The sequence below is a fragment of the Eschrichtius robustus genome, chromosome 11 (genome assembly GCF_028021215.1).
Source record: "Eschrichtius robustus isolate mEscRob2 chromosome 11, mEscRob2.pri, whole genome shotgun sequence".
NCBI lineage: Eukaryota > Metazoa > Chordata > Mammalia > Artiodactyla > Eschrichtiidae > Eschrichtius > Eschrichtius robustus.
The window spans coordinates 12,088,304-12,098,783 of record NC_090834.1 but is presented as its reverse complement, the minus strand read 5'-3'; the positions used below and the strand labels follow the sequence as shown (position 1 = coordinate 12,098,783).

The 10,480-nt window shown below is 39.8% G+C and overlaps 1 protein-coding gene across 1 annotated transcript in view; it reads left to right on the top strand.

Annotated features, from left to right (window-relative positions):
- Nucleotides 1-244: 244 nt before the first annotated feature.
- The window catches only part of TBCEL (tubulin folding cofactor E like), a 68,567-nt gene continuing 58,331 nt past the window's right edge, over nt 245-10,480 (top strand). The window contains exon 1 of the mRNA XM_068554589.1: nt 245-437. The gene's annotated coding sequence lies outside the window, so the exon portion shown is untranslated. The remainder of the gene's footprint in view (nt 438-10,480) is intronic.

The following is a 10,480-nucleotide window of genomic DNA, read 5'->3' as shown; positions in this document are numbered from 1 at the left end:
CCCTGTTCCACTCTGATGTGACAGTTTGTACTCCTCCTTTGCACCCAGGGTGTCCCCTCACGACGGGCAAGAGAAAGAGCAGATGAGGTGTGTTTCTAGGGTCGACCAGGCCGGCACAGACATCCCCGTCGCCATGGCAACCCCAGCTCGGTCGGGGAGGACCCGCTCCTCCGGCGCCCCCTCCCAGTCACGCAGCGGACGTGACACGTGCGACGGGGTCACGTGTTGTTGTTGGGCCGGGAAAGCTGCTTCCGGGTCAATGCAGGACACTGGGCTCCAGCGGCCGGAGTGGGGGACGAGGTGAAGCGGGTCCGGTCTGCGGCCGGCCGGGAGCAGGCCGGAGGCTGAGCGGCGGCCACGGCGGCGGCCGGGAGGGGGGAGGAGAGGCGCAGCCCGAGGAGCCGCCGCAGCAGCTCCCCCGCCTCCCGGGCTGAGGGGTGAGTGGAGCCCGGGCCTGCCGGCTCCGCCGGGTTCTCGAGGCCCGAGGGGCTCCCCTCCGGAGCCGGGGTGCCGTGCGAGGAAACAGCGGGAAGAAGTCGGAGCGGGACGAGGCCTGCCTGGGCGAAGGGGAGGATGGGACATCTGCCCGGTCCGGAGGGAAGATGGGGCCGGGCCTGGGCTGAGGCGGCGCGGGGAGGGCCTGGGCTGGGAGAGGGAGTCGGGGCCCGGGTTGGAGGAGGGCGTCTAGGGGAGCCTGTCCGAATTCCTGAGAATCCGGACTTCTCCCTGTGCCCCGGGGGCGTGGGGGATGAGGAGATAACCCCCTGGCTGGTAGGAGATGGAGACGACTCTGGGGCTGCTGGGGAAATAGGAAACTTGCCTCTGAACCACTGAATCAAAAAAAATCAAAAAATCAAAAATAAAATAAAGGACGTTTACCGAGGGAGGTTTGGTGGGGCACGGAGCGGACTGGCATTCCCAGGCTCTTGGGACTCTAGGCCTGCTCCTGCCGGGGGCTGGTGGAAGGATGCCGTAGTTTAATAAGGACTTTTGGGAGAATCATTTTACCCCCAAGACAATTAACTGACAGTGAGGCGATTGGAGTAGGATGGGGCCTGGGAGGAGGGTACCCCGTCCTGGGATCTGGAAAAGGGGGAGGGTAGGGATCTGTGAGGAGCTTCATTCTCCGCTGAGAATGGGGAGTACAGAGTTCAAGGTCCTCTTCTAGGAAGACATACTGGGAATTGGTGAAGCGAGAAGGAGCTTTAATACTGTCTTCTCTTGGGGCACAGTGATTCTAGAAGTTGAAGTTCAGGAAAGTTGGTTTGAAGACTAGAACTGTTTATAGTCAGTGGAGGAAGGAGGAGCTCTACTCTGAAGGTTGCTAGGCTACCAGAAGCTTCTAGGCACCGCCTAGGTCTGTTGTTTGGGGAAGTTAGCAATTCTTTCAGGTCCAGATACAGGTTTAGTTGAGGCATGTCCCCATTGTTTTTATGCTGCCCTGGAGCTCATAAATTGGTTTCCACGAGTCCATCTTGAGCTGAGAGATTATGTGTAGGTTCGGAGGATTAATGAAGACATTCAGCCTTTGAGTCCTGAGGCATTTGATCTAAATCTCTAGGGTAGGAGCTTTCAAACTTTTTAAAAAATCTTGCTCCATAGAAGTACATTTTACGTCATGATCTAGTACTTACCAACATAGGAATGAAAAGTTTCACAAAGCAGTGTTTACCCTTGTTACTAATGATGCATACTGATAATTTCTATTATATTTCATTCTTTTCCATTAAAAAATGCTGACTAAACCCACTAAATTGATATATGGGTCACAAGTTGCAGTTTGACAAACACTCTCGCCAAGGCACATTTCTTTGGCTTCAGTTAGTGTCTTCATGTATGTTTCTAGAGAACAAGGATGATCATAAGGAGATGGATGGGGAGGTGGGGAGGTAGAGTGGAACCCACCTGGTGCGATTGACTGCTTCATTTGTTTACATATTTATAAGGTGTAGCAAATTGTACCATCATCTTCATCATTGATAGCTTAATGTTGCCTGATCATTTGTGAAATTTTTGAAATAAGTGTGTGCTTTAATTTTCTCTATCCTTTGCTGGGTCTGAGAAATATGAGAGGCCTAGTTCCATATAGTTGATTCATCCCTACAGCATCTTTAAGGTAATTTTATTTTAATCTTACAGTGTTAATACACTAATTTTGCTTTTCTGCTATTTAAAAAATCTCAAGCTGAAACCCATACTTCCTTACTCCAGTAATTAATGTATGGTATACTTTTTCTACATGATTAAAGGTGCAGGTTCATGGCTTTAGTAACTTAATCATAAACTTAAGTATAACTTTGAGTCAGTTAACATCTTAACTCCCCCCATAAAAATGGCGTTTTCATCTGTTTATGAAATAGGTGAGGTCCTTGTATGAGTAGTATTATAATAAACGTTAATGAGTGTTGGTGAACAAAGTGAGAGGCCTTCATGTGTTGCCATGTTTAAAGTCCTTTTAAAAGTTGTCACACAGCCTATTGTTACAGGGCGTTGAGTGTCAAATGATGTTGCCTGACTTCAGTAGGTACATTTATAGGGTGTATTTAAGACCAGTTTAATAGTTTTAATTTTTGTTGAGGATGCCTTTGTATTATTTGGAACATGGAATTCAAAGGCACAGCCATCAGGAAAGTATTGCCCAAATTAAAATTTACCAGTGGGACCACATTCTTGATTAGATGCCTTATGAAAGCACTCTTATTATCTTCAAACTTTGTGTGTTATAAAATATATCTTTCTTACCTTTAACTATTGACTATGTCTTGGTTACTGATGAGAGGGGCTATGCTGGCATGTATCAGCCGTCCTTTAAAAATTACCTTCTAATCAGGTAAATATTTGTTTTAAAATATTTAGCTTTAAAGAATGTTTAAAAGTTTTCTTTTTGTGGTAGGTGTTTGGGACATTAAGGAAGATTCTCATTAATTTCATTTTTCCGGGAATCACGTGTACCTGTCAATAAACAGTTGTGGAGAATTTACCCTGAGTGATTGTGTGTGCTTTTTTATAGTTTTCACTTCTTCTCTTGAACCTCAGACTCTTAAGTATTTCCACTTATAGCAGGCTCTTTTCCCCTTCTAATATTTGCTTCCAAACTGCTGTGGGTTTGGAAATTAGATGCTTACCTTTGTTAGAACTTTGTGTAGAATGAGATTATATAGGTCTGAATAATGTTCTTTCATTTATATATATGTTAAATATAATATATATATAAATACTTTTTTTTAGTGTATCAACTATGTGACATGTATTTTGTCTGCTCAGAGACCTGTTAGCTGACATCTTAGTCATGGGCTGTGTTTTAAATAAGTGAACTCTGTATATTTTGGGCCTAGTTGGCTGTATAGAAAAAGTTGTAAAGAGTAATATGAACCTGATAGTAATACAATTTGGACCTAACGGGTGAAGAAATCATTTAGCTGTGATTGTTGCCTTTGCCCTGCATGCAATTCATTGTTAAGAGGTACCGTTCTTCCCTTTTTCTTTGCCACTACTGTGTTCTAGCTTTTATTTCTTTGGGATTGGAATGCTAACAGCCTAACTATTCCCGTTGTTCTCGATCTACTTGATCTTGCATAGCTTCATCAGAGTACTCTTCCAAAGAATATTGCTGTAATTTATAATTTCCCTCCTCAAAAACCATTAGCAGTTTCCCAGTGCCAGCACTGAATAAAGCCAGTAGTGTTCAGGTTGACATTGAGGGCATTCTACAGCCTCTACTTTTTACTGACATTATTTTTGCATTCCTAAATGCAGATCCTCTGTTCCTGCCAAGCTGTCTACTCGTTGTACCTTCCTTTGTATGTAACATTATTCCTGAAATTCTGTGGGAAACATGTTCCTTTTCTTCATGAAATCCTACTCATCTTCATTTCATTACAGATGATCCTTCTTCCTTGAAGTCTCTCTTGCTGTTTTGTTTATACTACTTTTCCTGTATTGCTTTGTATGTACTGTTTGTTTGGGTATCTTGTTTCTGTCTCTTTTAGATTGTAAACTCATGGAGACAAGAGGCTCAAATATACTCAGATCTCTAGGACACCTAGCACATGTTTTACCACAGGATAGTTCATGGACCAAGTGAATCAGAATTGATTGAACTAATGGTTAAAATTGCAGATCTCTGGAAATTCTGCCCTAGACTTACTGAATCAGAATCTAGGAATCTGCCCAGGTGATTCTAATGTACAGTAAAATTTGAGAATTGCTGACCTAGCATGATGCTTTAAAATACAGTAGGTACACATACAGTTTTTTAGCAAATGATGTAAATGACCTGAGCAGTTTCAATTCAGCAGATTGGTTTAATTTGAGGGCTTTGGAGTCAGGCAGCCTAGATTTGAATCTTCTTTCACTCACTAGCCATCTAACTAGCCTCTCTTTGCTTTAGTTTTCCGATGTGTAAAATGGGGTTAATAATAGTACCTCTTATAAAGGTGTTGTGAGAGTTGAATGATATCACAAAGAAAACAACATACTACAAGGTAAATAGTGAACTCAGTAGATATTATCTGCTTTTGTCATTATGATCATGATAACAAGGCTCATCAAAGTAGTGAAACTTGAGAATAGATTCAGTGTCAGTCATTGTTAAGCAAATTGCTCGTGTTCTCAAGAATTTAGGCTTAACGTTTATTTTCCATTTTAGACATATAACAGTTGGTGGACCTATATGGTGTTTAGGTTTAAAGTCATAAAAATGTGTTATGCCTTCTTTAGAAGGATTGGTACCAAATTAACATGTTAGATTTTCCCCCGCTTCATCTCGCTGAAGGATAAAGTGCAGACTTGTAAACAGAGGACCTTAGCCTCTTACCATCTGGTCCTGCAGGCCCGTCTTCATCTTCCAGCCCTTCTCCCTCACACTCCACGCCAGCCACACTGCATTTCTCACTTGCACTTATGTGTGCCTTTCCCCCTTATTTTTCATCTAGGAATTCCTGTGACCTCTTTTAAGACTCAGGTTTATGTGTGGCTGACCTTCTTGAAGAGAGTCACTCCCTTGGTGTTCCCAAAGTGCTTTGTCCATACTTATGTATTACCCTTGTGTACATTGGTCTTCTTTTTGGAGGGAAAAGGATTTAGTCCTGGCCTATGGTCCCAGTACATTGTATATAATTAGTCTACCTCCGCTAGAAGCAGAGGTGCCTGGGGGTTATTTGACTCATAATCTCTCCCATTTTTCTGGACTTTGCTACTCAGTTTTCATAATAATAACTACAATGTATTGACCACTTGCTAGGCCAGGTGCAGCTAGATGCTTTAAAAACTTTTTTTTTTTTCATTTAAACTTCACAATGACTCTATGAAATAGCTATTAATAGTTTCATTTTACAAATGAGAGAGCAGGCATAGAGAGGTAAATAACTTGCTCAGATTTCAGTGCAGATTCATGATTGAACTCAGGTCGAATTAGGAGAGTTAAACAGATGACACACCTCCGTAACTCAGGACTCTGGCTATGTGAAACTTTCACTAATCATTCGTTAATGGTCCTTAGGAACGTGATCTATTACTAGTACTGTTGAGAAAAGGCTTCAACTAAAATTCCTCTTAGATTAATGCTTTTCCAGTGATTTTCAAAGTTTCTTTCCATCTGTAATACCTCTCACTGGTTTTTCTGATTTTCATGTCACTGTCAGAAAATACTACATATTTATTTAAAGTAAAAATTCACTTTTTTGTTCATCCAACATATTTGTTGCCATGCGCCTGACATTGCTACGTACCACACTGAGCTGGACTGACAGATCCCTGCTTTTGTGGGACTTTGGTTCTGGGTGGAGTTTATCACTAAACTAATAGATCGGGATAAGTGCTGTCAAGAATGAAAGAGGGTGAAGTGATAAGTGACTGCTGGTGGCAGTGGTGCCATTTTTAATGGGCGGGTTAGAGGCAGCTTCATTGAGCAGGTAACATTTGTGCTTACATTTATTTGAGGCTTAAATGCTGAGATGAAGCCAGCTAAGCCAAGAGCCAGGAAAAGGTCATTCCTGTAAAAGCCTTAAGAGGGGGAATCAGCTTGGCAGGTTTGAGAAGTAGAAAGCCATGCTGGCTGAAACCTAGTGAGCTAAGAAAAGGGTGGGAGGAGGTAAGGTTAGAGAAGTAAGCACAGAACAGATAAAATGAAGCCCTGAAGACTATGATAAAGATTTGGATTTTATTCTGAGTGTGAAGGGAAGCTTTTGGACAGTTTAAAGGACATGATTTGACTTAGATTTTGAAAAGATCACTTGGATGATCTTGGAGAATGAATTATACGGTCATGAGTGACCCGGGAGGAAGCTATTGCAACAGTCCTAGCGAGAGGTTGATGGAGGCTTAACCCAGAGTAAAGTAGAGGAAATGGCAAGAATTGGGCAGAATTGGGGTGTTTTAGAGGTTGGTTAATTACGGGGATGTGAGAGGAAGAGAAAAATCAAATGTAACTCTGGAGGTGGGGACTTGGTGGAGGAGGAAGCAGGTTTGAGGAGGGAATTAAGAATTATGCTTTTGCCTCCTGTGTGCCTCTCCCCTATGATACACCCCCACCCTCCAAGGGTACCACAGTTCTGAACTTTGTGTTTATTATTCTCTGACATTTCTTTACAATTATCACCTATGTATGTAACGCTAAACAACACGATGATTAATTTTCTATTTTTTAAATTTTGTTTTAAGTGGGATTGTGCTATATATATTCTTGTGATTATTTTATCCATTTAACGGTGTTTTTAAAAGTCATTCATGTTGCTAAGGAAGCAGTCATCGTGAATGATCAAGTATTAAGTGTTGTTGCTGTGTAAACATTTCATTTTATGAATATAATGCAGTTTATCCCATTGCCTATTCTTGCATGTAAGGGCATTTTTTTGGTCAGGATTTTTGTAATTTCAAACAATACCGTTGTTGTGGACATTCTTGTACTTTTCTCCTGGTGCACATTACAAGTTCCTGTAGAGTTTACACTGAGAAGGAGAATTTCTGGGTCACAGGGAATGTGCATCTTCAACTTCACTAGACAATGATGAATGGTTTTCCAAGGTGTTTGTACTCTCACTAGCAATAGAAGAGTTCCTATTCTTCCACATTTTCTCTAGCACTTGGTATTGTCAGAATTTTTAAGTTTTGCTAATTTATATAAAATGGTAGTTTGTTGAGATTTTAATTTCTGTTTCTGAATATTATTGAACTTGGACATCTTTTACATATATTCATCAGTCTTTTGAATTTTATCTTCTGTTAAATACTTGTTCATGTCTTTTGTCCATTTTTCTATTGAGTTGCTTGCCTTTTTCTTATTGGTTTTAGGAGTTCCCCATGTTAGTTACACGTGTTGCAAGTATCTTCCAGTTTTTGGCTTGTCTTTTTCTGTGTTTAAAGTCTTTTGATGATCAAAAGTTTTTCATTTTACTTCTCCTGTATGGTTTCTTTTTGCATTTTGCTTATGAGATAGTTCCCTAAATCAAGATCTTAGAGCTCTTTTCCTATTTAAAAAAAAATAACTATTTTCTTCTCATAGGAGTAAAGTTTGCTTTCCACATATTAGCTGGATTGAATTTTTCTGTGTTGTGAGATGAGGATTCCCTTTCATTTTTCCCAGATTTATGATCACTTGTCCTGGGACAGTTCTTGTGTAGTTTAACCTTTTCTTACTGATGTCTATGATGCTTGCAGCTACATTTATATAGGCCTGTTTCTGGGCTCTCTTTTCAATTCCACTGATCTATTTTTTTTCCTCCAGAGTTTTCTTTACAAAGTACAGTTGATTCTTGTTATTCATGATACTTATGTAAAGTTGCCGTGAACACCAAATTAATGAATATGGAACCGTTGCTCCCAGGGGAAATGTAGGGTTAGGGTCCTGCCAGTCTTTGCACACAATATTTTCCTCAAGTGATCAATACCTGACTTTGTTTTTTTTTTTTTTTTTTTTTAAGACATCTTTATTGGAGGATAATTGCTTTACAATGGTGTGTTAGTTTCTGCTGTATAACAAAGTGAATCAGCTATACATATACATATATCCCCATATCCCCTCCCCCTTGCATCTCCTTCCCACCCTCCCTATCCCACCCCTCTAGGTGGACACAAAGCACTGAGCTGATCTCCCTGTGCTATGCGGCTGTTTCCCACTAGCTATCTATTTTACATTTGGTAGTGTATATATGTAAAATGATTCTGAAGAACCTAGGGGCAGGACAGGAATAAAGACGCAGACGTGGAGAATGGACTTGAGGACATGGGGAAGGGGAAGGGTAAGCTGGGACGAAGTGAGAGAGTGGTGTGGACATATATACACTGACTTTGTTTTATATGTGTTTCTGTTTAAAGACACCCTATTCAATATATATTGTTGATTCATTAACTTTGGATTCATAGTGAACAGCACTATAGTTAGATAGAATAAATCTCATCTAACACCTATTTTCTCCATAAGGCACATCACAACCTTCCTGTGCTTAGGGACACAGCATCGCACTGAGGGGCCTTTTTCAATAGTAAAATCAACAAAAAAGCACAAAAATATGAAAAACCTGGCACTGAGTAGATCGTGAAAAGGACACTTGTTTACAGTATGAGAGCTGAAACAAGAAGGCAGAGCGACGCCTTGTTCTGTCTCAGCTGGAAATGTACATGTCTGTCAGGTGACTCAAATTTTTTCTTACTCTGCAAATATCTGCAGATGACTGTGAAAATGTTGCAAGTATTGATTTTGGGGTTACAAATTCGAGTAGGTGAATTTGCAAATAAAGAATTTGCTAATAATGAGGCTCAACTGTATTATGAAGTCTGGGGAGGCAGTTTTTCAGGAACTTTAGCACTCTCCCTTCCCTCTTATGCTTAGACATATATTTATAACATTTTATTTTAAAATAATGATTTAATGCAATGAATCTCTCAAATACTAAGTTCTGGTTGACGGATGCCATTATCTCAATGAAGATAGTTCATTTTTGAGAATATTTTTATTATTATATTTATAACATGGTATTGTTATTTAGTTATAGGTAAATGAATAAAGAATTTTAGGAAAGAATCATGACTCTTAAAATGTTGGAAACAAGTCCAGATTATTAAACCCTTATTATTGTGACTTATATGAGGATCATATTTTCTCATAGGTACTATTAGTAACTTAAGGCATACATTTTATAAAGGCAGGTCCCTTTGGAGATTGTAGTTTAAATGTTAACTCTATTAATCCCTCATCCATTAGTGACATTTTTCTATGTGAACACCAGTAAAGGAATCCAAGAAAAATGTAAGATTATATACATTATAAATCATATCTCCTACAAAATACGTTTATTGAGACTTGGCTAACTTATCCCTCACTTACTGTTTAAGATCCTTAAGTGAATTGTTGGCATTAATTTGATAACTGTGCTGAGAGAGTAAGAACCAGACATTTTGGACTTGACCTGTATTTATCTTTTTTTTTTTTTTAGTGTTACATATTTATTCCCTATTTTTTGAAGTATTTTTATTGTGGTAAAATATATATAACATGTACCATTTTAACCAATTTTAAATGTACAGATCAGTGGCATTAAGTACATTCAGATTGTTGTACCACCATCACCACTGTCCACGTCTAGAACTTTTTTGTCCCCAAACTGAAACTCTGTACCCATTAATCAATAACTCCCTATTCCCCACTCTCCCCAGCCCCTGGCAACTATCATTCTACTTTCTGTCTCTGTGAATGTGACTACTCTGGATGCTGCATGTAAGTGGCATTGCATAGGATTTGTCCTTTTGTGTTTGGCATACTTCACTTAGTGTTATGTCTTCAAGGTTCATCCATGTTGTAGCATGTGTCAGAATTGCCTTCCTTTTCAAAGCTGAGTAATATTCCATTGTATGTACGTACTGCATTTTGCTTATCCATTCATCTGCCTATGGATATTTGGGTTGTTTCCATCCTTTGGCTATTGTGAATAATGCTGCTATGAATATTGGTGTACAAATAGCTATTCAAGTCCCTGCTTTCAGTTCTTTGGGTATATGCCTAGAAGTGGGATTTCTGGATCATATGGTAAATCCATGTTTAATCTTTTGAGGCACTGTCATACTGTTTCCTACAGCAGCTGCACCGCTTTGCAGTCTCACCAGCAATGCGCATATATTCCTCTTTAGTTACTGCACTGTGCCTATTGGTCTGAAGTATGGCAGAAATGATTAACTCTTGCATATAAGACATATAGTATAGTATAGATACCAAAGTTATATATTCAGTATTAAATCTACCGTGGCTGTAGTTTTTGCAGAAGAATTTAGCTTGTGCTCAGAAGCAAGTATTTCTGGCTCTGTTACTGATTCAGTGCCCTATCATGTGATCTCTTACTTTTGGAATCCCCATGGAGAGGTAGACATAATAGTAATTCAGTGGTGGCTCTGATGCATTTTTGTTCGTAACTACTCTGAGCTGAGTTTATTAATACACCTGCTTTTCATACTTTATAAAATACATTTGATATGCACAATCAGAAGCGAT